General features: G+C 50.6%; 1 protein-coding gene and 1 long non-coding RNA gene across 9 annotated transcripts in view; one reads left to right on the plus strand and one right to left on the minus strand.

The window, feature by feature from the left end:
- Window positions 1-27,928, minus strand: part of NFATC2 (nuclear factor of activated T cells 2) — a 154,634-nt gene that overhangs the window by 74,221 nt on the left and 52,485 nt on the right. The window lies entirely within an intron of this gene.
- Window positions 25-11,249, plus strand: LOC145533251 (uncharacterized). Its single transcript, XR_014073940.1, has 4 exons — window positions 25-900; window positions 1,259-1,544; window positions 8,519-8,697; window positions 10,691-11,249. It is a non-coding gene; the product is annotated as an uncharacterized LOC145533251 (long non-coding RNA).

The following is a 27,928-nucleotide window of genomic DNA, read 5'->3' on the forward strand; positions in this document are numbered from 1 at the left end:
CCGTCCGTGAGGTCACAAAGAGTCAGACATGACTTAGCAACTGAACAACCATGGTGGCTGTAGTCCCAACAAACAAAAAGACCAGAGAAGCTCCTGGGTAGCAGAAAGGACACAGGGTTGCTGCAGTGTCTAGAGTTATGGAGAAACAGAAACAACCTAGCTGCCAGTCAGAGGGGACGCCTGGACAACTTACAGGGATCCTCTCTAAAAATGAATATTAAGCAGCCATGAGAAAGCATCCGATACATCAGAGCTGCATTTATGGAGAAACAGCCAGAAACTATGCTTCACTGGTGACTGGGGTCATGGAGATGGTAGTGAGAACAGAAAATAATTGGAAAAGATAAACCAGAGCTCTTGACAGGGGTTGCCTGGAAAGATCAGAAGAAGGAACTTTCAGTTTTTATATGACTATATTTCAATTAACAAGTCAAATTTTATAATTTAAAAAAAGAGCAAGGCAAACGTACTATCATCGAGGTTAAAAGAAAAGTAAAGACTGGAAGGAAATATGTGTAACATATAATAGGCAAAGGATTAATACATAGAATATGTAAAGGACGCCTACAGAGGAGACTTCTCTGGTGAGAAGGTCACCAGAGGTGAACCTCCCCCCCTTTTTTCCCCCAGTAATAAGAACACTGAGCATCTATGGAAGGTGTTAGGGATAAAACAAGGAATGGAGACCTGGTCCCTGTGTTTTGGAACTGAGAATCTAGGGTGGAGTGGGGGATAGGAGAAGAAAGAAGAAAACCTAAAACAAGTAAATAAATGAAATAATTGAACACTGTATTAACTCTTAGATGGCAACAAATATCCCCCCTAGATTAATTCAGCTCAGGGGACAGCAGTGGTTCCGCAGAGGAATGTAGAAGACTAAACTCCAAACTGTTTTAAGAAGTGGGTACTGGACACTTGCAAAACACCAACAGCTCGTATAGATGTTAATTTTTACAAACACACCAAAAGGCACGATCATAGCCACGAGTTTCCATAGCCACCTTGGGACGCTAGAGACCACCCCTCTAGGAAAGCTTAGCACCAAACAAAAAATGTTCTAAGTTCCAAAACACAGGGATCAGGTTTATATTCCTTGTTTTATCCCTAACACCTACCATAGATGCTCAGTGTTCTTATTACTGGGGAGAAAAAAAGGGGGGGTGGATTTTCACCTCTGGTGACCTTCTCACCAGAGAAGTCCTCTATGTAGGGGGGTTCACTGGCCGTCCAGTAGTTAAGAGTCTGCCTTGCAATGCAGGGGAAACCAGTTCAGTCCCCGGTCCCGGACGATCCCAGGAGCCGTGGAGCAACTGAGCCCGGGCGCCACAGCCACTCAGCCCACAGGCTGTAGACCCTGGGCTCTGCAACAGGAGATGCCCCACAGAGAGCAGCCCCCACGGGAAGGAGCCCCACGCGCCACAGCTAGAGGGCAGCCCCCGCCCGCCGCCATCAAAGAAACCCGTGAGCAGCAGTGGAGACCCAACAGAGCCATAAACAAATAAATGAATATTATAAAAAAAAGAAGAAAGACGACAAATGAATAAGTAAAGGCCAAGATTCCTGGCCAACCCATTTAAAATCAAGTCCCACCCCCAGTGGCCCTCCCTAACTCCTTTCCCTTCTTTCATCCCATAAAACATCCTACATGTTTTCTCAGTTCCTTTTGCTTAGGTCTTTCTCCTACAACTAGACCATCACCTCCTTGCAGGCAGGGATGTCTATTGATTTAACTCGCCACGGAATCCCTAGCACCTAGAATAATGCTTGGCACATGGCAGGCATTCTAATACAATTTGCTAAATAAGTTAATAAAAAGAATCCAACAGCAAAACAGACAACAGGTTTGAACAGGCGATTCACAGAAAAACGAATGACCATTAGCATAGAAAAGATGTTCAACTTGCCTTGTAAACAGGAAAATACAAACACAAAATTAAACAACTACGGGATATCATGTTTCACCCACTAGAGAAGCACCCTTGTAGATATTTGATAATATTAGGTATTCTGGAGGCTGTGAGAACACACTCTCCTGAAGATGATAAGAATGTAAATGGTATAACTATTTTTCGAGTAGCAGCTATTAAAATTAAAAATACATATTCCCTATGACCTAATAAACCCACTTCTCAGTAAGTACCCTAGATGAAATCTGCATACAAGAGATAAGCACAAAAATGGTTACTAACATGAACAGAGTTGTTGAACATAGTTTCGTCAATTAGGCTTATGAGTAATATAACATGTCCTAGCTATGAAAGCGGAGAAGGCAATGGCACCCCACTCCAGTACTCTTGCCTGGAAAATCCCATGGACGGAGGAGCCCGGTAGGCTACAGTCCATGGGGTCGCTAAGAGTTGGACACGACTGAGCGACTTCACTTTCACTTTTCCCTTTCATGCACTGGAGAAGGAAATGGCAATCCACTCCAGTATTCTTGCCTGGAGGATCCCAGGGACGGCGGAGCCTGATGGGCTACCGTCTATGGGGTCGCACAGAGTCGGACACGACTGAAGCGACTTAGCAGCAGCAGCAGCAGCAGCTATGAAAGATTGCAACAGTTTCAAAAACAGTATGGTAGAGATCTACGACCTTGCCCAGAAAGATCGAAGACATACTATTGAAAGAGAAAAGTAACTTGTAAAAAATATATATTTTTTTATTTGGATAGCAGGAAACAACTTATTATTTTTAATGCTGAATGTTTTTGATCCATTCATTTATATTCATGTAAATACAACAGCAAAAGGTGTGGAAGGATGTGCTCCAAACTGACCATACCACGATCACTTCCAGGGATGGAGGAGGATATCAAGGTTGAGGTCAAGGTCAAAGAGGACTTCAACTTGATCCACAAAGTTACAGGCAGAAGAGCTGCCTGGAAACCTGTGAAATTTAACACTGGTTTTTGAAAATAATACATCAGAAAAGAGAAAAGGATGCTCAGCTAAGGGTTAGAAGCTGGGTTCCCATCTGGCCACTCCGCAGCTGAGAAATTCTGGGAAAGTCCCGTACTCTTTCTGTGACTCTGCTCCTTTCTCTGCAAACTGGGAGGAAGCAGGGTGTGACAAGTGACAGCTCACTTGAGATCCCACCTTCCACAGCGTTCTACAAGAGTCTAGGAGGCTCTCTAGTCAACTATAAACCCAAGGCTCCAGGGCAACAGATGAGCACACGTGGTCTAGAATTTCGCTGTTCAAGACAGCAGATACTACGAAAATTGAGCTGAGAAGTCAGTTTCTCAGTCACACGAGCCACACATGACAAGCACCCAGGAGCCACAAATGCCTGGTGGCTACCACGATGGACGGCAAGATACAGGACGCTTTCATCCTCGAGAAAGTTCTACTAGACAATGCCAGTCCAGAAAGATGGCATCTCTCGTGCCCCTGTAAGCCCTAGACCAAGAGGCAAGCTAAGGGTGGAGCAGGGCCAGATGGCAACCTTCTTCATAATCTGACAAGCTGACACCCACAACATTTACATACATGTCCGATACACACCCGAGAAGCACCCTTGGGCAAAGGTGGAAATGCAGTCAGTCTTATCTTTCCACCCCCCCATGCAAATTGCAGAATAAGGGACTGATGGAGACAAAAATCACAGGAGGAAGGGCAGCGTGGAGAAGAGGTTTTGTTTTTGTCCATCTTGCCTTTCATTTGGACCCAAGATAAACATCTCTCCTCACCTCCTGTTCGGGATTTCCCGGGAGGTGGTAATTACAAAATCGGTCAGAATTAAGGAGGAAAGCAGGTGGCATAGATAGTGATCCAAATGGTCTGAGGCTCCGTCTGCCTCCCCGTGACCCAAGAGCAGAGATCGCAGGCTGTGTGCATTCAGGGTAAACAGCCAGAGAGCAGCTGGAGACAGAACCTGTCACAGCCCCATGGCTCTACCTGAGGGCAGCCACCTCCGCTTCCCCCTCCCCAGTGGCACGTTAATCAGGTCACCACTGCCGCCCCGAGTGGCTGCCACCGCTCTCACCAACTTCTGCTGGTGTCTAACAGAACCGCCCACTGAGCCTCAGAAAAATGCAAATCGGACCCAGACATTCCCCCGCTCATAACCCTCCAAAGACTTCCTGTGGCTGGAGAAGAAAATTCAAACTTGATGCCATGGTCTATCTGTGAGGCTGCCAACAGCCCAGCCTCTGTCTTCCTATCTGCCCCCCACTACGCTCCTGCCGACACAAGCCAAGCTTCTGTTCCCTGAGCACAGCGAACTCTCTCCAACCTCAGGGCCTTTGCATAGGCACCTTCTCTGCTGGCATACTCTTCCACTGGTACTTCTAGCTCTCAGATCTTCAGGTCTCTCCCAAACCACCATTATCTACATATGCCCAGTGCTGGAGCCAGCTCTTTCAGACTAGCAAGAGTCAGTTGGTTAAACTTCCAGGAATTTTTAAGAGCTATCAGACATCATTTTGGTAGCCTGAAATCAACCACGGGGAGGATATTTACACCACAGAAATCAGAAAATGCTAAAAATCGGGGGCTGTTTTTTCCAGAAAAGTGGATCTTAAAGATTCACTAACACACCATTGGAATAGTCACTTCGTTACCATCTGACATTGTCTTGTTAGTTGTTAATTTGATCAGTATCTCTCTCTCCCACTTGAACAGGAAGTCCTTCATAGAAGGAAGTGTGTTTGTTTTGTTCAGCGTGATCACTAAGAATCAATGGCCACCATCAACAACAGTGTGGTGACTAAGCATACGCTGTCCTCAAGGCCAAGGGCCATACTCAACGTTTCACACGTATGGCAGCAATTCTAGGCAGGATGGGCCCATTCTGTACATGAGGAAACTGAGGCTGGCGAGGTCCTGGCGACATGCCTCAGTGGACACCGTTAGTGCGGGGCAGGATGCTCTGGACCTGCAGGCTCTCAGTCTATTTCCACAGTGTGCTGTCTGTGTCCTTGCCATCTGGTGGGTTCACAGCTGCTTTATGACCTACAACTATGGGTCAGAAAGAGCAGATTGGGTTCTCAAAGGAGACACCAGTGCTAAATGATAAGATCCAGAGTGTTCTTCCTGCTGAACAAGAAGTGGGGGAGGGGGGCGGAGGGAGGGAAGCAGAGAAACGGGCAACAGCAACCAAAACAAATAATGCTGCTTCTTGAGAGAGGAACCTGCTGCTTTCAGCAGGAACTCTCTGGGTCTCAGAGCAGCCCCTGTATAAGCTGGACTAGCTGATGCCACGTGCGCAGACGGAACCCACCCCACCCACGTGAGCTCCCCCTCCCAGAGAGGGTGGGAAAAGGGACTTCACATTTGGTCAGACACCCCCAGCTCTCCACCCAGGCCCTGCTTCTTACTAGCAGCTGTGTGACCTCAGAGCAGTGACCCCACCTCGCTGAGCCTCCATTTGCTCCTGTGAAACAAGGACATCACCTTCCACTTCCCAGGGCTCTTGGAAGGCTAAATCAGATGATCTCTGTAGGGCCCCAAAGCCCAGCACACAGGAGGTGCCCACGAAACAAGACTTCTTGTCATCAGAGGATGATGCAACTCAAAACACGGAGGCGATACGACAGAACTGAATGGAGGAGCAAAGAATGAATGTGAAAGACTCAACGTGTGAAAACAACCTGAAACACACTCGTGTGTGGTGGAACCCAGGCACTTACTCCCTCATCTCTGTGCGCAGCTGAAGAGCCCCTGACGTGGAAGGCTGGGAGAACCATACCACCTAACCTGGAAAGACAGCTTCCCCTCCCCTCTCCACCCTCCCCCTCCCCAAAAGGTGGCAGAAGGTACTCAGAGCATGTGCATTCTGGGGGAGCCTTGCCAGCTCTGGAGGTTTGAGAAGAGCATATAGTAATTTACATGCTTCTCCAAAAACTGAGTGATTGGGTCTTGCAAACAGAGCTTGATGTCTTGGGAAGGCACGTCCTACCCCTGAGGTCCCAAACACCTTGTGGTCCCCCATTTGAGGAAGACCACGGTCTTGAGGCTACTTTCCAGGCTTCTCCAAAGATAAGGTCATCTCAGGGGCGCTTGGCAAGCAGGGTGGCCTCCCAGCCATAGCAGACACCCGCCTGCCTGCCCGTTGCAACCTAGAAGCTCAAAGTCAGCCAGCTTCCAAAGCAGAAGAGGCTCCACTTGCTGCAGCCTAGTGAGAGCGAACATGTTCCGCATCTTGTAATTTCCCAGGCAGTCTGCAGGATTCCAGGAAGAAGGAGGTGCTTCAGACACACACCATGAGGGTCTGCTGCATGGGCAGGCAGGTGTCGGAGCTGACCGCTCCTGCACAACAACGTCCAGAGGGAAAGGCAGGCAAGTCCCTTTTGGGGTGAGAAGGCCGAGGCTTAGCGGGGGTTAAGCCACTTGCTCGTGACCCTACAGCTCCAAAGCCATCGGTGGGACTGCAGGGACGTGGCCAGACCTGCCTTCTCTCTGTCATCTGCCTCCAGATGCTCTCAGATCTCAGACTATGTCTATTAAGACAGGCGGGTACATCCCACCTACTCAGCCAAAGGAACAAGGAATACAAGGAATCGTGTCTGCATCTCAGAGACCCCCAGTTTCCCAGAGAAAGCTCATAAGACCCACCCTCACCCCCAAATTCAAGCTCTGCCCACTCTTAGGGGCAACTTAACTGTCATGATGCACAGATCAAAGGGCATCGGTACATGATGATACTTGCTTTCCCTTTGTCTTGTTATGAAAGAAGGACTCATCACACATTGTAGAAAAATGGACAATATAAAAATATATGAATTATAGAAGATTCTTGAGAGTTGCCTGGACAGCAAGGAGATCAAACCAGTCAATCCTAAAGGAAATCAGTCCTGAATAATCAGTGGAAGGACTGATACTGAAGCCGAAGCCCCAATACTCTGGCCACCCGATGGGAAGAACTGACTCACTGGAAAAGACCCTGATGCTGGGAAAGATTGAAGGCAGGAGGAGAAGGGGGCGACAGAGGATGAGATGGTTGGATGACATCACCGACTTGATGGGCATGAGTTTGAGCAAGCTCCGCCAGATAGTGAAGGACAGGGGAACCTGGTGTGCTGCAGTCCACAGGGTCGCAAAGAGTCGGACATGACTTAGCAATAGAACAACACAGAGAAAATACTCCCACAAAATAAATACGCATTTTGGTGTACATCTTTCCACAGTCATCTTCTACGCACTTAGGGAAGCACAGCTGGGATTCTATTTTAGATATAGTGTGACCATTGCCCTTTGTTGCTAAATGCTGTTTAATGGGACAATCTCAAATGATTGCATAGAATCTCCCTGGGCTTAGATTGGCACAAGACTAGTGAGGGGCCCAGGCGCACGATTTAAGGAGGCACTGGCTCTCAGGGCTATGCCAATGCAAACTGGGTACCTGACAGTAAGTGCTACCTTAAATGTTGTCCTCCCCTGCACCCCTTGTATTCACCCTTTGTTTGGACCCACATCTTTAACCCCCTGCAGCTGGGCATTTAGGTTGTTCAAGCACTCCCTGTTAGGTAATGTTGCAGTGAGAACTCACAAGTGACACTTCCCTAAAAACCATTCCTCTATCAACTCTGTTCAGAGTTTTTAAATACTCTCAGATGCATGAGGCTGCCATCAAACCTAAAATGTGGGATTGATTTGCAAAATGGCAACTGGCCAAGGAAACTGTTTCGAATTTTACTAAAATCAAATTTTAACGATGTTAAGTAGCATTTTTTTGTTGTTGAATTTGGAATATTAGGAAATTGGTATCGTTCTCAAAGATTACATTGTGAAAGAAGGAAAAAGTCCATGGGGACATTTCATTGTAATTCCCAACTGCCATACAGCACGTGGGGCGAAGGTCTGTTACAAATGCACATGAATCCCAAATTCTGCCTTTATTTTTAGATGCAAAAAATTGCAGAACATAGCTGCTACCCCAACCGCAGTCCCATCACACACACACACACACGAGGAAAGCTAGTCCATGAGTGTCCTCTCGTCTCAGTGGTCCCAACAAGCATTACACAGCCACCTAATGGGCACATGTTAAAAACATCATTTAAACTAACTCATCCCTCCTCCCTAATCCTCCCTGTGCCTCACCTCCGTAGTGGATCCATCTCAAAGTCCTATCAGTGTGATTTCCGGAAGGGCACTCAGATCCATCACTACTTCCCCATCCATCACTTCCATACAAAACACCACTATTTCTCTCCTAAAGAGTTTCCCTGCATTCCCCCTGGTCCTCACGCATCATTTTCTGTCCTGTGGCCAGAATGACTTTTTCTAAACTCCCAGCTCCCACTGGCTGCACCACGACCACATGTGATCTGGCCCCATTCTCTTACCATGGGCTCCCTGCCTCTGACCTTTCAGAAACACCCTCTCCCCGAGTTAATTCCTAATCATACTGCAGAGTGTGGCTCAAATATTATTTCCCAAGAAAGTCTTTCCTTGCTCCCTGGATGAGGCGGGGGCTCCCAGTAATAGTTTTCTTTGCTGTGTTTTTCATAATTGCAAGATATAGTTAGGTGCCCAATTAATTGTTGCCTCTCTGGTCCTTTTCCATCCTCCTGAAGTTCCAAGAGCAACTAACTGCCCTTTTACGAAAGAAGAAACGGAGGCTCAGTGATGTGAGGTGCTCAACCAAGCAAGCTGCAGTGCAGAGATTTGAACCTAGGTCTATGGCAGGAAGGATATTTCCTCCATCTGCTCGATGTCTGACTGATGCAAAAGACGGAACAAGGGCGTCACTCAGGTAAAAGTTGACCTGGTGGAAACACATGAACCCAAGAGCTGAGTCCGCAGAAACAGGGTGTGCCCAGATCTGTGGCAGACAACTTTGCGGTTATCTGTCAAAATTACAAATCACTACACTCCCTTGGCTGCAGTAATTCCGCTCCTAGCGAGTGGGTTATCCCATGGATGTGCAACAAAAATTAATGATGAAGTTATTCAATGAAGCGCTCTTTAAAACAGCAAAATATTGGCAAGAACCTAAAGGTCCATCAAAAGAGTACTAGTTACATCAGTAGTGGTACATTATGGTCTATAATACTGTTATTAAAAAAAAAGAAAGAAAGAATGAGTATGCTAGGGACCAGCACATTCAGACCAGTGTCTGAATGGCAACCCCTGGAGGTGTGCAGTGCACAATGTGAGCAACCATACGGGGCACCCTCAGGAAGCTTTGTATATACTGATATAGAATAATCTCCAAAACAAAACATAACTGTGAGAACAAATGTATCTCTTGTGTTTCTAGGGTGGAGAAGGGACATGTGTTTATGTGTATGTGTAGTGTGTAAGTGTATATCCAAAATAAAAGTAGAAAAGAAATCAGGCCTTATTTTACAACGTCTACTGGGCTTCAATCACTCCCAGGAAGGAACTCTGTTGTCCCAGGAGCCAATGGTTGTAGCTCCCCTGAACCCAATACGTGGGTTACAGTTCAACACAAATGAAGGTGTAACATAGAAAGAGTAAAGCCAAAATATTCATTCAAAGTGAGCCCCTCTGCTTTTCCCTTCGTAAACCCTGACATTTGTTTTAAAAGCCACAAAGAAGGAAAACAAAAGCAATGAAGGCATAAAACCATGTGCCACGTCCTGTCCCATCCTGTGAGACAAGTGAAGACTCAGCACCCACCCACGGAAACCTCAGGAGCAGGAGTCCAAGGTGGAGCCCCCCAGCAAAGGAGGAGGCCGGCAGAGGGGCCAGTAGGCCCCCCTCGAGTCCAGGGTGGGGGGGGCCCTCACCAGCAGGGAAGCAACCACACACCACATCCAGGGGAGTGGCAAGTCTTGGTGCCTCAACGTTGGAAACCCAGTGACTCGCAAGTCCGATTACCACTGCTAGGGTCCAGGCTACCAGCAGCTTTTGCCTGGACCTGCGCAGTAGACCCCTCACGGGGCCCACCTCCTGCCTGCACTGTTACCCTAACTCCCTCCTGGTCTCTTTGTTTCCATCCTTGCCCGTCTCGTCCCCTTTCCATGTGATCTCCTGCACAAAGCAGCTAGAATGTACTTTAAAACTGCACATGAGGGCCTTCCCTGGTGGTCCAGTGGTTAAGAATTCACCTTGCGAAGCGGGGGACGAGGGTTCCATCCCCGATTAGGGAAGTAAGATCCCGCAAGCTGAGGAGCAACGAAGCCCGCTCTGAGCCACTACCGAGCCCATACGCTGGAACTAGCGAGTCCGTGCGCCGTGACCAAAGATCCCGCCGGACGCAACAAAGGCCCGACGCAGCCAAATGAATAAATATTTGGAAACAAAACAACCACTGCACATTCTATCCTGTCGCTCCTCTGCTCAACCCACCCCCACCCCCGCCCAGAGCAAACATCTCGTTCAGATCACAAAGCCAATGTCTTTAACATGACTCAGAAGACCCTCCACCTCCAGCACCCTCCCGGCTCCCTCCGCGGCAGCCACAGGGGCCTTGCTGTCCTCCGACAAGCTGGGCACCGCGGGCACACTCCAGCCTCAGGGTCTGGGCACCCAGTGCGCCCTCTGCGTGGGGCGCTCTTCCGCCACGCCCGCAGGGCTCATTCCCGTCCTCTCTCAAGCCTCTCCCCAGATGACCTCCCATCAGAGAGGCTCTGCCTCACGGCTCATCCCAACACGGCAGCCCACGCCCATCTCACTGTTAACCCACCCACCCGGCTTTGTGTCGCAACAGAGATTCATCATCGCCGGACGCTCAGCTCCGAGATGTATTTATGTGATTTTTTTTTTTCCTCCCCTACTAGGGCATCAGCAACTTCCTCGTGTTGCTCACCGAGGCCTCTGCAGTGCCTACAGCACCATGCGGGTGCTGGACACTGCGCGACCCCAGGAGGGAGGGGAGCCCCGTGGGAGGAGTTTGAGCCGCTGTCATCCTTCCACACCTGCCCTCCTCCACGACAAAGGGCGGTTCTGCAGCCCACGCGGGCACCACAATTATCTTCCTGGCCTGCAGAGACCATTGTGTCCCGCTCAGTGTGGGCAGGACACGGCTGGTTGGACAACTGGCACCTGGACTCCTCCTGCTCCAAAAAGAGGTGGCGGCATCTCCGGGATGTGACAGATGAGCCCTCTGCCTGCCTTCTCAGCCAAGCGGGGGATGCCCCCGTCAGGGCCGCCTTCAGCCTGGCAGGAGACCTCCGTGGCCAGAGGCCTCTCTGCCGGAGCCACATTCTATTTTATTTTACTTGATTTCAATCAAGGCATTGTTGATGTACCATGTTACATAAGTCTGAGGTGTACAACGTAGTGATTCACAATTTTTAAAGGTTATATTCCATTTGTAGTTATAAAATATTGGCTCTGTTCCCTGTGCTGTACAATCTATCCATGTAGCTTATTTATTTTATACGTAGTAGTTTGTACCTCTTAATCCCCCGATCCCTATCTGGCTCCTCCCCACTTCCACAGGGCCACGTTTTAAAAAATCACCCTGCGAGCCATAAAAAGAGAATGAGACACTTTGCATGGGCTTGAAAACAAAACAAGTCAGTCTCTCTCAGTATTCTAAATTAAGAATCAAGTCATTCTATATTTCTCGCATCACTGGAAATTAAAAACAGACATATCTACCGCACAGCAAGCATGCTGACTAAAGAGAGAGGCTCGATGGCCTGGCACATGCTAAATTTGTTTCCAATTACCATGTCCACATTTGAAACCCCGAGGAAGCCGGGGAACACAGTGTGGCGAGATCAGAGGCAGGCACATGAGCCTAATGGGATTCAGGATCCATGCTCTACCCCACGGCCCTCTCCCCAGAGCCCCCCAGGGGTCTTTGAACAAAGAAACTGGATCACTGTGCCCCCCACCCACCCAGACACCAACTTTCCCTTCTCTGGCCCCACCCACCCCTCTGCGCGCTCAGCCCCCAGCTTCTGGTCCACCCGACAGAAACTTCCGCTCAGCCATGGCTCCCCACCGGCACCCCCATCCTGAGCAACTCTCTCTCCCGGCCAAGGAGCGACTGAGTCACCTAGGAGATGAGTCTGGAAGTGCTGGACTGAAATATGCAAGCCTTTTCGGAGTCGACATTTGGAAGGAGGTTTGGGGTTTTTTTTTTTCTGCTTTAAGAAGCCAAGCGAGTACTCCTCACATCTCTGTGTCCTCCCTGGGTAGAACCAGCATAACCCTGAGATGCAGAGCACGAACCCTGGAGAAGCCAGACTGTCAGGGGTTACATCCTGGCATGGGTCCCTGACTCCATCACAGCAGAGCAAGACATTTACATCTCAGGGCCTCCGTTTCCTCATCTGTTGATGGGACCAGTGACAACACACCCTCACGGAGTTGCTGGGAGGTTTCAGTGAGTGACACACAACGCGTGTTGCAAGCGCTCAATCAGTGTCACCTTTCACGAATATCCCTTCACGATGCCTGGGTGACTTTGGACAAGGAACTGCTTCCCTCTAGTCTAAGGTCTTGGAAGAAACCACCGTGAAAAGCTTTCTTTGGTCTCTAAAATGTAACAACCCTCAGGTGCATTTAGAAAATCCAAAAGCTTCATCACAGTCTACAAAACCCTACATCAGCTGGCCCTTGCCCATGTCACCAACCTCATCTCCCCACTCTGGTCCAGCCACGCAGGCCTCCGTGCTGCTCCTAAAACACGCTGAGTTTGCTCCTACCCCAGGGCCTTTGCACTTATGCTCCCGCAACTTAGAACACGCTTCCCCCAGGCCTTCCCACGGCTGACAACCCCCGGAGCCTGTAGGTCTCAGCCTAAGCCCAGGGCCTTCTCTGCACAGCCTGACGGAAGCAGGGCCTCCTCACTGTCACTCCATCCATCCTGCTGATCCCCTTCAATGAGCATTAGCTTATGCATTTGCTCCTTGATGATTGTCTGTCTGCTAAAATGAAAGCTTATTCATTGCTATGTCCCAGCCTCTTGAACAGTAGCTGGCATATAGCAGATGTTCAATAAATATTTGCTAAGTAAATAAATGAACAGATTAATTCTTAGGTTCCTATGTGGCTCCACATACTGCCAAGTGATTCATCCTCCAGTGACCCTGAGAAAGGAGACTTATTCATGTCTAGAAGAGAATCCCCATGTTTGGAGTCTGCCTGAGTTCACTACCACTTGAGCCAGTCTGCAGGAATGTGTCTCACCATGAAAGAGACATATTATACCAGGCCAATTCCATTGGAAGTCAAAGAGGAGACAAACTCAGGCTGGAAATATTAAGTGTACAATCTCTTTTCCAGCAGCATTTAGAGATGAACATAGGGAGAAACTGAGTTGAAAGGGCATTGACTTGGCAACCTCTTGGAGATGGTGAGGAAAGGTGAGACACAGGCCTTTGTGTTCACCCAAAGAGCAGACAACAAGCAAGAGCAACCTTCAGAAACATTTCTCCATGAGCCTCTGGCCCAGGGCATCGACCTGATATTGAGGAATGAAGTGTTTGATGTCTGCTGGGTACCTGGGCTCTGGGAGAAGCAGGGAAGGGGGAGAAATTGAGTGCCCCCTGGAAGGGGCAACAGAGGACTGAAAGTAGCTCAGGAAGACCTGGTGCACCTATCTGACCCTGACCAGTGGTACCCAACACGGCTGTGTCAACACCCGAGGATGCCGAGACGAGAATCCGCAGCCAGCTCCAAGGGCAGCCCCTCTGAACACTTAGGTGAAACATCCCAAAGAAAACGCAGCTCAGCTCACATAAATGTTCTACTAAAGACAGTGCCATCTGGGCGAGGCATAAACTCTGGCCCCTCCTCTTTCCCTTGAGCCAAAAGCTGAAAAAGAACCCAGAGATGGTGGGGTGGGAAAAGCCAGAACTTGTGAAATGCAAGACAGGCAGCTGAGCCAGTCAAGGCATTAAAACGGTGAGCTATTCCCAATCAAACGACACCCCCCGCCCCCACCCCAAAGGCCACGCAGGTCTCTCTGGATCCAGACCAAAAACTCTGAGTCACTTTTGCCACAAAGGGGAAAAAAGGAGAAGGCAGACGTGATGTGTACCTTTCCGCACTCTATTTTGGGATTTTAAAGATCCAGTTTCTTTCATTTCAAAGGGTGGGTTTTTGGAGGGCTCTGCATAACCCCTGCACCGTGCGCACGGCGAGACGGCGCGGAGACGGGCCTCTGTCGGTGACCTGGGGAGAGGCAGGGCCCCTTTGGCAGATCAACAGATCGCATCATCCAGGAACAAGGAGCCTGTTCTTGTGCGGAGCCGCTCGAGGCCGGCTTTCACAACACGATGGAAGCATGCGGGCCCATCTGGCCTGACTCACCTCTTTCTGGAGGCAGCCCCGCGCCCATTCACTCATTCATTTATTCGTTCGTCCAGCAGACAGCCTCTCAGGGCAGGGCTGCGGAGCTGAAAGTTGTTCTCAGAACACTGACTGACCACACATGCCCTGGGTGGAGAATCAGGTACCTCTCCAGATGGGTGGTGACATCCGAGATTATCACTGTCCCACAGTTTACTGAAGATGTGGGGTTTTGAAAAGCTAGTGAATCAGGATTTTTCAGCCTCAGCACGATTGACTGAGGTTGGTTTAGGGGCCAGCTCATTCTCTGTGGGGCTTCCCTGGTTGCTCAGCTGGTAAAGAATCCGCCTGAAATGTGGGAGACCTGGACTCAGTTCCTGGGTTGGGTAGACCCCCTGGAGAAGGGAACAGGTACCCACTCCAGTATTCTGGCCTGGAGAATCCCACGGACAGAGGAGCCTGGCAAGCTACAGTCCACGGGGTCGCAAAGAGTCAGACACAACTGAGCGCCTTTCACTTTTCAGTCTGGGTGCAGGGCGGGGAGTGGGGCGCGCAGGCGGAACTGTCCTGTGCATTATGAAGGTTTAGCAGCATCTCTGGCTCCGCCCACAAGATGCTCCCCTGCCCAACTCAGTTGTGATGACCAAAAATTGTCTATGGACACTGTCAAATGCCCTCTGAGAACAAAATCACCCCCCCTTGGATCATCCATCATAGACCTTTCCTGCCCTCTCATCAGGAAGCATCCTCCATGGACCCCTCCCAAAGGCCTGTTACATCTACAAGGTTAATATTTACCTCCCTATTTTGAGTTTCCGGTAGATGTAACCTAAGCCTAACTGAAAGACCCATCATCTCACCATCCCACCACCCCACTATTTCCTCCACACCTTCACATCCCCTCGACTGCCTCTCAATGGGAATAAGATGACTATGCTCAGGGGAACCTCAATTTAAAAAGTATTCAAGGTTCAAAGAGTAGACTTTTTGGTGCACAAGGCTTCATAACAATTAAAATTTCTCTTAAGAGCCAGAACTGAAGTGAATCTGAAAGAAAGTGCCACAGACAGAGAGTCAAAAGATCCAACCGCTCAGAAACATGTCAGGCAATGACACTCTGGTCAGTCTGCTCGCCCTCTTAGGCACAACTGGAATGGGTGTCTAGAGAGGCTGTCTGTCTGACACACACAGGGGTGACGATGGTGCGCGCTCGAAATAAAATCGCTGCTTACTTTCTGTCTGGTTTCCGAATTGCTTTTTCCTGGTTGAAAGGTGCCAGGCCTGGCAGTTTTCTAAAAATTTAAAACTCAAGTCAACAAATATTTGTTGAGCACTCTCTCAAAAAAAGCCACGCTAGGGAAAACTTTGTATAATGGGGGATGCTATAATTAATCATCATCATCATAACTACAGAACCAGCTAATAATGTACTGAGTGCTCCTTACATATTGGGCATTGTTCAACAGCTATCCACTCAGTCAGTCCTCATGGCAACCCTGTGAGGCAGACACTATTATTTTATATGAGGGAACCAAGGCGCAGAGAGGTTGGGCAATTTGTCCAAAGTCACACAGCCAGGAAGCGAGAAGTCAGGGTTCCTAGCAGACGGGTCTGCCTCCGAGGTCCACTCTCCTGACCCTAGTATGGCACTCTGCTCCTGCTGCCTCAGAGCAGGCAGGCCCACAGGGGCCACACAGTGTCCCCACACCTCGACCCTTCTCCCGCCATGTTCCAAAGCTCTTACTAGGCCGTTAGTCACCGAACCGTTCTCTTTTAAAATGTAACTTGTATTCTTACTTGCAGAAACATTTTCAAATAAACTTTACATTTTTTTGCATAATATATAGCTATACAAATACTTATAGAATGTTGGCGTTGCTCAGTCCCTAAGTCGTGTCCGACTCTTTGTGACCCCGTGTGCAGCAGCATGCCAGGCTTCCCTGTCCTTTGCTGTCTCCTGGAGTTTGCTCATACTATATGTACACCATAAACAGTTACACTAACTATTATGCATGAGAATAAATAAGCCAAAAGGTGATATTGTACAACACAGAACACAGAGCCAATATTTCATAATAACTGTAAGTGGAACATAACCTTTAAAAATTATGAATCACTACGCTGTATACCTATAAAGTATATAATATTGTATCTCAAATATATCTCAATTTTAAAATGTTAAAAAAGAATCAATAAACTCGAGTTAAAGCTACTAGAAATATTTGGATATACAATAATGCTGTTCAAAACTCTTCAGTAGAAAATGCTGACAGAATGTTGATAGTTGTCGAGTGATGAGTATATAGGGGCTTCATTGTGCCATTCTAATTTTATGTATGTTTGAATTTTTCAAAAAATTTTTAAAGAATAAAAATTGTTAATTAAACTTTATGTCTCTACCACAAATAGGAATCCAGGACCATCGGTCAGCAATCAAAGGTACACATAAATACACAGCAAAATAAAGGTGCCAAGAAAACAATTATAAATGTTTTTTTAAAATGCTGATTAAGTACCACAGAATTCATTGACTAGGAAGCCCCAGGGAACCCCAGTTGAAGAACACTAACTGATGTAGAAGTCCATCAGAGGCAGTGCTAGGGAAAAGCACAGGCAGACTTGGGAGCCAGGCAATCATCAAGGGACTGGGTAAAAATCTACCTGGATCAGCGCCAGACACAGGAGAGGCTCAGCAAACCTTTCGCTCAAGGAGCTGAGAAGCTCTGCAAGAAGAAGAGGTACCATTGCCCTGCCCGTGTGCTAGCAGAGGGGTCCTGCGTGCAGAGAAGGAAGTGGAAAAAGAAAACCCACTGAGGTGTAAAACTGATGCATTTTCCTCTAACCAAAAGTGGCCATTTTTTCAGGGAGCCATCTGCCAGCCTGCCTGTCTTCCTCATTCTGTGTGTGCACCTGTGGGGTCTCCAGGGGTGGGCTAAGTGTTTAACAACCAGTTCTCCATGGGAAAAGCTCAGTTTGTAGGGTTTGCCGATTTCCATGGTGTAAATATTCCCACCAAGGTTGATTTCAGTTGGTAAAGAATCTGCCTGCAGTGCAGGAGACCCCGCTTCAATTCCTGGGTTGGGAAGGTCCCCTGGAGAAGGGAAAGGCTACCCACTCCAGTATTCTGGCCTGGAGAATTCCATGGAATCGCAAAGAGTCGGACACGACTGAGCAACTTTCACTTATGGAGAGTTACCAGGCTTGGGAAGGGATGTTCAGTGGTGGACCCTACAGATCATTTCCATGGTAGGGAGACAATGGATGTAAATAACCTCAGGGGCATAGATTATAGGAAAACATAGGAGAATCCTGAAAACTTAACAGTAGATTCCCATAAACCAGTACAAACCAGCACGGGCACCCCCTGGGTACACACGGGTCTCTACACACATCTGTGCACACACACACCTGCTTGTGCATCCCTCTATCCATTTCTCACTCTTGTCCCGCTGATGGGGAGCACGCACACAGGCGCGCCCCGCCTCTCTCTCCAGGAGAGACCTGAGAATCTCTCTAGGTCTGGCCCCATCTCCCCGCGGCTCTTCCAGCCCTCTGTGTGCCCCACCCTCCACAGGCAGCTCCGCAAACGTCCTGCTACACCAGCCTGGGCTCCGCTCAGGGCCGGATCCCGGCCCGATGCTCCGGGCTCCTTCTCACCCCAGCAGGGGCCTGGTCTTTCAATCCGTTCACACACATCTTCCTGTCTAGACAAGGCCGCTGGCTGCCAGGGCCCGGGAGTGAATGAATTCACAGCCCTCCGCACCCTGGCACCGCCGGGAGCTGGCAGAGCTCCGCAGGGCTAACCCCGGGAGCCCAGGGACCCCTACTCAGACCCAGCACAGCCCCCCAGGCTCGTCCAGGAGCCGCAGCGGAGACTCCGGCCGCGGCCGGGAGCGGGTTCGCGTGAGCGCGGCTGGGCGGGTGGCATGCCACCCCCGGAGAACCGGGCGCCAGCCCCGCCAAGAGCCATCCATCATCCTCGCACTGAAAAGTGGGAAAACAGACAACAAAACCCCGACCCCGCCTCATTTAATGTGAACCGAATACAAAAGCCACAGGAGAAAGGCTTTCCTCTTTGCGCTTCCCTTTTCCGGCCCAGAAACACCAACAGGCCAAGATAAGGGCGGCCTGGGCCGCCCCCTGGATGGTTTCAAAGAGTTGGCACCCACCCACCCCCAGGCCCATTCCCATGGCTAATGGCCTCCCCAGTCCACCGGGGCCCCGGGGGGGAGGGGGAGGCGCCGAGGCCCCACGCCAGGGGCTTGGAAGAGGTTTAAGGCTCGCGCTGCAGAAGGGAGGAAGCGTGGCCTGTCAAGAGGCGTGATAAAGCATCTCCTTATCGGGAACTTTCCTTTTAACTGTATCCAGGGAGCGCCGGGGCTGGGCCCTCGTCAAGGCCGAGCGCCTTCCTTTCATGTCGCCGGGGTCCTCCGGTCCCCGCGGCGTCCGCGGGCGCATGGAGTCGGAGCATCGCGTGCTGGCGTCCTCAGTTTGAGGCCAGGGTGCTGAGCCTGCAACCCTGGTGGACTGTGTGGCATTTGCAAAGTCACCCAAAGCTTCTGGGCCCTGGATTTGTCATCAGGAAACCAGAAGAAGGGATTTCAAAGCAGTGGAAGCCAGCGGTATAGACTGAGGGTGGGGTTGGGAGCTGGCAGATCCAAGCTCGAGTTTTGGCTGCCGAACTCGCTGGCTGGTGACCTGGGACAAGCCACTCAGACCCTCCAAAAATGCTTCTGCGTGTGTAAAATGGAAATAGCGCCTGCCTATTTCATAGACTCATGAGGAGGAAATGAGTTGTTACACACGGGCAACTTACAACCGTGTCAGCACATAGTAAGTGCTCAATGAACATTAGCCATCATCTTCACTGTGTTTTCATGGAGCTGTTCTGGACACGGGATGAGGTTTACTGGCATCACGTCACGTCTGAGTAATGGGAAATTAATGATGTACCAGAGAAATCACTTCAGTCTTGCGGACCATTCCGCTCACCTTCCCACTCGGGGGTGACTCCTCTCTCGCAGGAGGAGAGTGCCTCCCATTATGGCTCTGGACGCAAGCCAGCTCCTCCATCCCAGGCAGCTCTGCAGAAAGAGCCGCCTGGTTCAACGCCCCAAGAAGACCCGGCCGAGCTGACCCCCTGAGAGGTCAGCGTGTGGAGGCAGCACCCAGTCCAGCTCAGTCCATGCGTGGCTCCTTCGTCCGTGCTGACGTCAGCACTAGGATGCTCTCCTACCAGGATGGGCAGAAAGACCAAGCAAAGAGCCTGGCCTGGAACCCGGCAGCTCTGACGGTCAGCTTTCTCAGGCCCCATCTGTGTCTCAGGTCTAAGATCACTGGGGCTACAGAGCACCGGCCCGGACTGTACAAGGGTAGAAACAGATGCCCACCTCGGGTGTGCTCAAGGGGATTATATAATACACGCAAAGAGCTTTAGAACAGCACCCGGCACATAGTGAGTGCTCCATAAATGTCCGAGTTACCGTCACCCGTTTCAAGCCTTTCTCTAAGGCAGCTCAGGGTCGTCATTCATTCATTTGGCTCATGAGTCCTTAGAACAGAGAGGAAGGGGCAGGGCCCACGCTGCCGCCTAGGCCACGCCTGGCACCGGGCACTGTGACGCCTCAGACGGTAGCTCAGAGAGGCGAAGTAAGCTGCCCAAGGCACCCAGCTCGGAAGGGTTACAGCTGGGAACCAAAGGCGAGTCCAGAGGCTTCCCCAGCCAGCTGCTCTTCTGCTACAGCGGCTCCTCCCATTTCCTCTTTGTTAAAAAATCGTCCTTTTACTTTCAAGTGGAAACGCAGTGCACACCAGTGATTCCCTTCCACTTCACTCTTAAGAGACTTGTTATTTCAGGCCCCAGAGCCCTTTCCTTTGCTACCATTTTCAGACCTCTGCTCGCTCCGGAGGCAGCCCGCCCCAGCCAAGAGCTGAACACCGCCCCATCCAGAGACTCGGCCGTGACGGGTGAGGGGCTGGGACTCGGCTGCCAGCGGAGAGGCCCCCCGGGCCCCCACCCCCGGTCACCTCACAGCAAGGGCGAGATTCTCACCTCCCGCGGCAGGGAGGCGAGAGGCCGAGAAGCCAGAGTCTGCCAAGAAGGGCTTCTGGAAGGAAAGGGAAATGAAGTCTGTTGTAAGAAGGAAACGCTCACTCTGACTCCTCAAGGACTAGTGAGGCCCGGGAGGCCGCCAGACGCCCAAGCCCTCTGTTCGCGGAGAGAGACGATGAGTGAGAAGACAGCCACTCGCTGGACCGAAGGCAACTGTGAACGGGGGTGCCCACCGCCCGCAAGCGAGCCACGTGGGAGAGGAGGCTGCATGGGGACTCAAATGCACAGCTCAGGAGGGTCCCAACTGGGGACCCAACAGCAAGTTCAGAGGCTTCCCTGGCCTCCTGTCCAGGCACCGGGGTGTTGGAGCTGACCTCCGGGCAGGCAGAACGAGCCCCCGCCCAAGTCTGTGGGGCCAGAACCCCAGCCACCCCAAAGCCTCCTTTCTGATGGGGGTTTGAGTGTGCCGCTCAAAGCGAATGCAGCTTCTCCATCATTTCAGGGGCGAACAGAGACAAATCCCACCCTCAGTGCCCAAGATGAAGCGGTGGGCTGGGTCAGTACTATAGGGCGTATGGATGCTGTCAGGTTCAGCTTCATCCGGTTCTGAGCTGGGATTTCCTTTGCTCACTGGCAGAGTGCAGATAAAATCTGCAGCACTTGTTTTTAGCAAGCATGGAATTTGGAGGGGCCGAGGGAAACAAACTGGCTCCCTGTCCCCAATCTGTGGGGTTCGATTCCATTACTTTCCGTTACTTTCTGAGCTTGAAACCCATGATAAACACACTCGTCCCCGCTCCCACGTGCAAGAACTCATATCAACCACGCTGGCCAGGCTGACACCCCAGTGTGTCACCTGATGAAGAATTTAATTCACATCTCAATTATCCTCCCTTGATCCCCATGAAAAATCTGTGCAAAAGAACAGACCCCAACCCCTCGCTACTGAAATGAAGGACAACACTGTCATTTTTATTGAGGGGAAGTTCAACTTTATAAGTCAAAGTCTCACTTCTACCTATATTTTTTAAAAATAGACTTTGGGTAAATCCAAAGTCTTTTTCCCCTGAATATTCATGGAAGGACTGATGCTGAAGCTGAAGCTCCAAAAATTTGGCCACCTATGCTTGGAGCTGACTCATTAGAAAAGACCCTGATGCTGGGAAAGATTGAGGGCAGGAGGAGAAGGGGATGACAGAGGATGAGATGGTTGGATGGCACCACTGACTCAATGGACATGAGTTTGAGCAAACTCAGGGAGATAGTGAAGGACAGGGAGGCCTGGCGTGCTGCAGTCCATGGGGTTGCAAAGAGTCGGACACAACTGAGAGATTGAACAACAACAAAAATGCTTAGACATGACAGTCAGTGAGACCTGGGAACTTCTTTCCAAACATTTCCCACAACCAGTAACAAATCCCTGTCCAGGGTCACCAACAAGGTGCCCAGAGGAACCAGGCAAGGACTTGGACGAACACACTGGACCTGGTTACAATTGGGGGGGCCGGGAGCCCAGCTCTGATCTCAGTGGAGGGCAGCCCCCCAACTCCTGAGTACTCTTAACACAGAGAACATGGGCCCAGTGTTGCCAGATCTTCTGGTTATTAACACCAGCCAGAGATCCAACCTTTTAAGAGAAATCTCCAAATCTGTAAATGCTGGTAACTGGTGTCAACTTGACATCCTGAGCTGCTAAAACCATCTGCGGACAGACTCAGACCTTGAGCTCCGAGACAGTGTGCTGTCAGTTCTGCATGCTGTCTAGGGTGTTCCTGAAGCCTGGAACATTCTTCCTTCACATCGCTCAATGCCCTGCTCAAATGTCACCTCCTCCCAGAAGCTGCCCCAGATTTTCTGAGCAGAGTGAGTCATTCAACCCAGACCCTCACCATCTCCTCCCTCTAGTACATCCATATCTGCTTTATCTTTACCTCCATAAAAAGAACAATAATAATAATAGCTAACATCTATGGGACTCATTCTGCCAGGTGCTCTGCTTAATGCTTTACAGTCATCATCTCTTTTCCGAGTACCATCATCATTCCACTTTAGCCACAGAGAGGTTAAGTCACTTGCCCAGTGTCACACAGCCAGTAGCTGGCAGAGTCAGGGTGTGAACCCAGGACACCCAGACTCTATCCCTCCTCCTGCTGTTAACTCTTCATTCAGCTGCCTCCCTCAGACCTCCGGTATGCCCAAGTCCAGTTCTCCCAGCAGACTGAGTGCTCCCTGAAGGCAGAGGCTGATCGATTTCTCTCTCCACCCCGGGTGCAGAGCTGACACGTGGTCAATATTTGCTGACTGAATGAAGGATGCTGCCCGACCTGACCTTCCAGATGCCCCTGGAAGGTTCTGGGGGCAGGTGTTAGGATGTCATCCACTAAGATGTACTCTGTTCTCAGCAGCTAGCTGGGGGGTGGCAGATGCGCTCAAGAGGTAAGGAACACCCCCTCACTGAAAACTCTTACTCCTGTCCCAGGCCTGAGAGGGGACTCGGGTCTGACCACAGGGCAGGACCCGCATCCCGGTCCCCAGCGAGTCACAGCCTCCCCAAGTCCACTTGGCACCTGGCGACGCACCTTCCAAGGCTGTGCCTCTGCCCGAGGAGGGGGTGACACGCTCACCCCCAACCTCATCCCCCACTGGGGATCGCAAGTCAAGGAGCGATTCTGCTTCCCTGACAAGAGAAACAAATCCACCAGAAAATTAAACACACACCAGCCAAATGCGTGGGAGCGGGGCACACAGGTGCGGACCCAAGAGGAAGGGCACACGGACTCTCTGGACACACCCCGGCGGCTCCTTGGGGACGCTGTCTGGACTCGGTGCGATCCCCTTTCTGTACCCGCAGTCCTCGGTAGAGACGCCTGCTGAGCCCGCAACCAGCTTTACCCCGAGCCCAGGAGCCCACATTCGATGCCGAGTTTCCTGCAGCTCCTTCCACCCGCCCGGGCCCCTCCCCCTGCAGCAGGGCCAGGACGGGCTGAGGAGGGGTCATCGGAACAGGAAGAAGACGGGCTGAGATCTGGGAGGTGGCCTGCGTGGACAGGGCCCTTGAGGCACAGTAAACAAGCCTGCTGCCTTGTTCCGAGCCGGACCCCAGGAGCCCCGATCCTACCACGGCCCTAAAAGCATGCGTTCAAAGTTAAAGTTAGACTCACGCAAAGCTGCAGCCCCCAGGGGAACTCGGGCTCAACAACAATCCTCCCTTTGACTAAAAACCACAAGGAAACACCCACGGCATACTTCTTGATTAAAAAAGGAAAGTGAAAAATAAGGTTTTTCTTCTTCTTCTTCATTATAAAACTAACTTGTGCCCATTCCATCAAGTCCGCACTTCTTTTCGCCCCCGGGGAGCCCAAGTCACGCTGGGCAGAGAGACCAGGGGCGGCGGAAGCCTGGTCACATCCCAGTGCTCTGAACTGGTCCTTCTTCATTGCTGTCACTTCCTTCCTCTGCTTCCTTCAGCGCAGGAAAGCCACCGAGGGGCCGCCCGTGCCAGCACCCCCGCCCCCCAGGCACCGTCCGTCCGTGGGGCCAAGGCCAGCTGGGGCTCACCAAGGCCTCCAAGGGCCAGCGGGGACGCTCCCTCAACTGATGCCCCTGTACATCAGGTGCCTCCGAGTGACAGGCACAGTGCCCAGGCCTGGGACGGGGCCGTGATGGCGGGTGGGTAAGTGGGCGGGAGGGGTGGGAAGAGAGGAGGACGGAAGACTATCTCGGTCTATGAACAAGCACCATCAGGAGAAAGGGAGCGGGTGGCAGAGGACAACGGTAGCTATTTTGAACAGAGGAATCAGGGAAAGCTTCTTTGTGGTGCCCGTTAAAGTGAGACTTGAGTGAAGCAGAGACAAGGGCCGTGTGGACAGCTGGGGACGTGGACAGCAAGTGCAGAGGCCCTGAGGCAGGATGCGGACGGGAGGCAGGAGGGTGACTGAGGCAGGATGCAGAAGGGAGGCAGGAGGGCGAGCGTGGAAGGCGTCAGGACGAGCAGGGAGGCAGGAGGGCGACTGAGGCAGGATGCGGACGGGAGGCAGGAGGGCGACTGAGGCAGGATGCGGACGGGAGGCAGGAGGGCGACTGAGGCAGGATGCGGACGGGAGGCAGGAGGGCGAGCGTGGAAGGCGTCAGGACGAGCAGGGAGGCAGGCCGGGACCCGGGGACACAGGGCCCCGCACTCCACGGTTAGGAGTCCGTGTGAACGGGGCGGGAGGGGGCACGGCACGATTCAGAACCAGGGAGGGCTGCGGACCCATCCACGTCTCACGCAGACCCTCTGGCTGCTGTGTGGGGAGCAGACTGGGTGAGGGGCATGCGCGGAGGAAGGGAACCCCGTTAGGGAGCTGTCGCTGCCACCCAGACTAGGGAGGATGCGAGCCCAGCGGGCAGAGGGGAGGTGCTGAGCATGGTGGGGCCAGGGGCACTGAAGTGCCAGCATCACCCTCCCTGGCACAGACACACAGACCTGTGACGGATGCCGACAGGCAAACAGGATGCCAAGAGAAACGCATGAGAAGGAGAGAAAGATCGGAAATCTGAAACAGTTCCACGTACTCTCTCCATAAGGCTTACTCTGGGCAAGCCACACATTTCTTGGGGGCTCAGCTTTCTCATTATAGTACCCAATTCATAGCGGAACTATGGGTAAGGCAAGGGGATACATAGTGCCTGGCGTGTTGTACATGCTTCATAAAAAATACATTCCCAACTTCTGCTTTTAACACTCTGAGTGGTGGCTCTGCCGATTTAGTCACTGAATAATCTTTATAATTCATATCATCTCTCTGACCCTCCATCTGATAAACGCAAACCAATGATGATGGTACCCACCTCAACTACTCGGTGTGAGATGGAATGAGACATTAGCTGAGTGAAAAGTCTGGCCCTCAGTAAAACAGCAACTGGGGCCCTCAGTAAAATGGTAGCTGATGCCCTCAGTAAAATGGTAGCTGAAGCCCTCAGTGAGATGGTAACTACACCTCTCAGTAAAATGGCATGAAGCCAACACACCAGCCATTCAGCTAGATGATTTCTAAGTCTCCTTCTAGCTCAAGGATCCCCAAACTCTAAGCCAGTGAGCTTCAAGTCCATGAATGAGTCAACTCTGGAGGTAGGAAATGATGCAAGTGATGCAGGCCAAGGTGAAGAGAAGCTGGAACTCCCACCTCAAAGCGAACAGAACTAAATGCAGGTGCTTCTACTCAGGTGACACCTATGGATCTGAGTCACAGACTCATGTAAGTGTAGGGGTGGGAGGGTGCTTACAGAGCACTACCCTCTGTTTCAGAGCCAAGGCTCCCACAGCTCAGAGAGAAGTGTGTGGGCTGAGACTGCACAGTCAGGCTCAGGCAGAGGTGGAAGCTGACGAGGCTCCCCGCTGGCTGGTTAGAGAGTAGGAAGGAGAAAGCAACAAAAGCCCCATCTGAGAAAAAGAAAGGAATGGAGAAGGGATGCCTTTCAGACTAGCAGAAACACCTTTCTTGCCACCAACAGTTAAAGTCAAATGTCTTAAAGGACTAGGTAATATATCAATGAGCTGAGCAAAGGCTGATGAACGTCTCTAACCTAAAGATACTCACACTCAGATTTTTCCTCTTTTTAAGAATTATATCACCAGGGCCACCGCTAGGTTGCCTGGCATTTTTGTACTAATTAGGAAAAGACACCTCTCCCTCTGCACCCTCAGAAGGCATGTGTCAGGACACTGTCTTGATAAGTATGCAAATGTGAATGGGTGCCCTCATGACATGCAGTGCCCTTGTGCCGTGCACAGCCTGAGCAACTGTACCCAATGACACACAGAAGACTTCCCTGGGCTGTGACTGGGGGACCTCTGTCTACATTCCATGGTCATATAAAAGGCACGCAAATGCCACAGCAAAGGTCATGTTGTAGGGGGGACATGCTCACTATTAATACTTAATTCCTGATCAGAACCCACCTCTGAACTAATATGCAAAGTGGATACCAAGAAGGCTCCTGCCTCAGGGCCTTTGCACTCACTGTTCCCTTCCTACAGCACTTTTCCTCAAGACAGTGACACAACTTATTCTCTCACTGCACTCGAAAATCTGGTTAAATCTCACCTCTTCAGAAGGTTCTTCCCTAGATGGCATCCTCACCGACTCACAAGCATCTTCCATCCCTCAGCCTGCCTTATTTTCCTTCTTATTGCTTTTTTTTCATCACTAGATTTATTGTTTTGTTGTGTGTCTCCCTTCATCAGAACACCAACTCAGTGAGAACATGGGATGTTGTCTGTTCTGTTCACTAATCTATCCCCATCTCCAGTCAGCAAACTTTTTCCGAAAGGACATGAATCACCAGGGGATCTTACACAAGGCAGGTTCCAACTTGGCAGACGGTGGAGAAACCTGGGACTCTGCATTTTGAACAAGCCCCCAGGGTAAGTCCGTGCTATTGGTCCATGGACTGAACTGAGTGAGGAGAATCCAGCACGGAGCCTGGTGTGTGGTGAAAGCCCATCAATGTTTGCTGAATAAATAAGAGAGAAGCTGGAAGACCACTCAATCCTACTCCACGCTTTTCTCGCTACTTTTTAACCATGCCATCCTGCCCACACTGATACCACCCATGGCTTTTATCGTCAATGTATCATTTCTGGATGGAGAGAGAAAGGATACAGGCATAGATGTGGGATACAGCCAGTGTAGGCTGATGGACTCTTTTACATCACTACACCAGGGGACAGGTAAAGCCAAGGCTTAACAAACATTTATTTGAGGCAGCTTCCAAAACTTGTATTCATTAGGGAAGTATTTACAGTTTTACAATAAACGTCAAATCAGGGGAGATGGAATTCCCTTAACAGCAACCTAAGTTTGAATGAGAGAGTTCTATTTGGTTAAATAAATGATGCCAAGAAGATCTACTCAGCTTCACTTCCTAATTGGAAAATCAAAATGTGATGCCTCTTTAAGCTCCACAGTAATAATGGCCTTGATCGTTTACTGGCAATTTTAAATATGCAGGGCATTCTGCCAAGTCCTTTATAAATTACAACACCAGTGATGATGGCAGTGACAACAGTGCATCCAACCACAAGGATACAAACTGCCTCTTGAAGGACTCAAGAAACTGGTGAAAACTGGCTTCAGGGAGATGAGGTGCCCCCGCCCCCACCACTGCCCAGGTCTGAGGAGGGAGGTAAGTCTTGTCCTGTGCATCTCTTATATCCTTCAAATTCTGCATCACGTGAATGCACTTCCTTCCCCAAAAGTAAGTGATATAGGAAACCAGAGCCGGCTGTACTCAGCGCTGTCTCACACACGCACTCATCTCCTATAGTTCCTAAAAGAGAAGTAACATGCTATTCAGCTCGCCGTGAGGGATCCTGAGGCCCCAGGGGTCAGCTGATCCTTGTTCACAGTCATACCAATTAGTGTGATGAGGACAGCTCAGGGTGGGCAGGAACCCAGGTGCACGGAAGGGTGACGGACAGCATGAGACTAAGCACCCCAGCAAGGGGAAATTTTGTCTTGATGTGCAAATAGACTAGATTTATTTCCTGATTCTTTTTTTTCCCAAAATACCTAGGCAACAACAGAAGCCCCTAGGAGCAACCTGAAAAATTATCTCAGGATCATCAAAGATTTCTAAGGGTGCAGGCCTTGGCACTAGAGCCTCTAGGTTCAGTTCAAGGTTGACCCACTTCCTGTGTGACCTTAGGTAAGTGACTTAACCTCTCTGTGCCTTC

Source organism: Giraffa tippelskirchi, chromosome 13, assembly GCF_054371585.1.
Source record: "Giraffa tippelskirchi isolate mGirTip1 chromosome 13, T2T-mGirTip1v1.2.pri, whole genome shotgun sequence".
In the NCBI taxonomy this organism is placed as follows: Eukaryota; Metazoa; Chordata; class Mammalia; order Artiodactyla; family Giraffidae; genus Giraffa; species Giraffa tippelskirchi.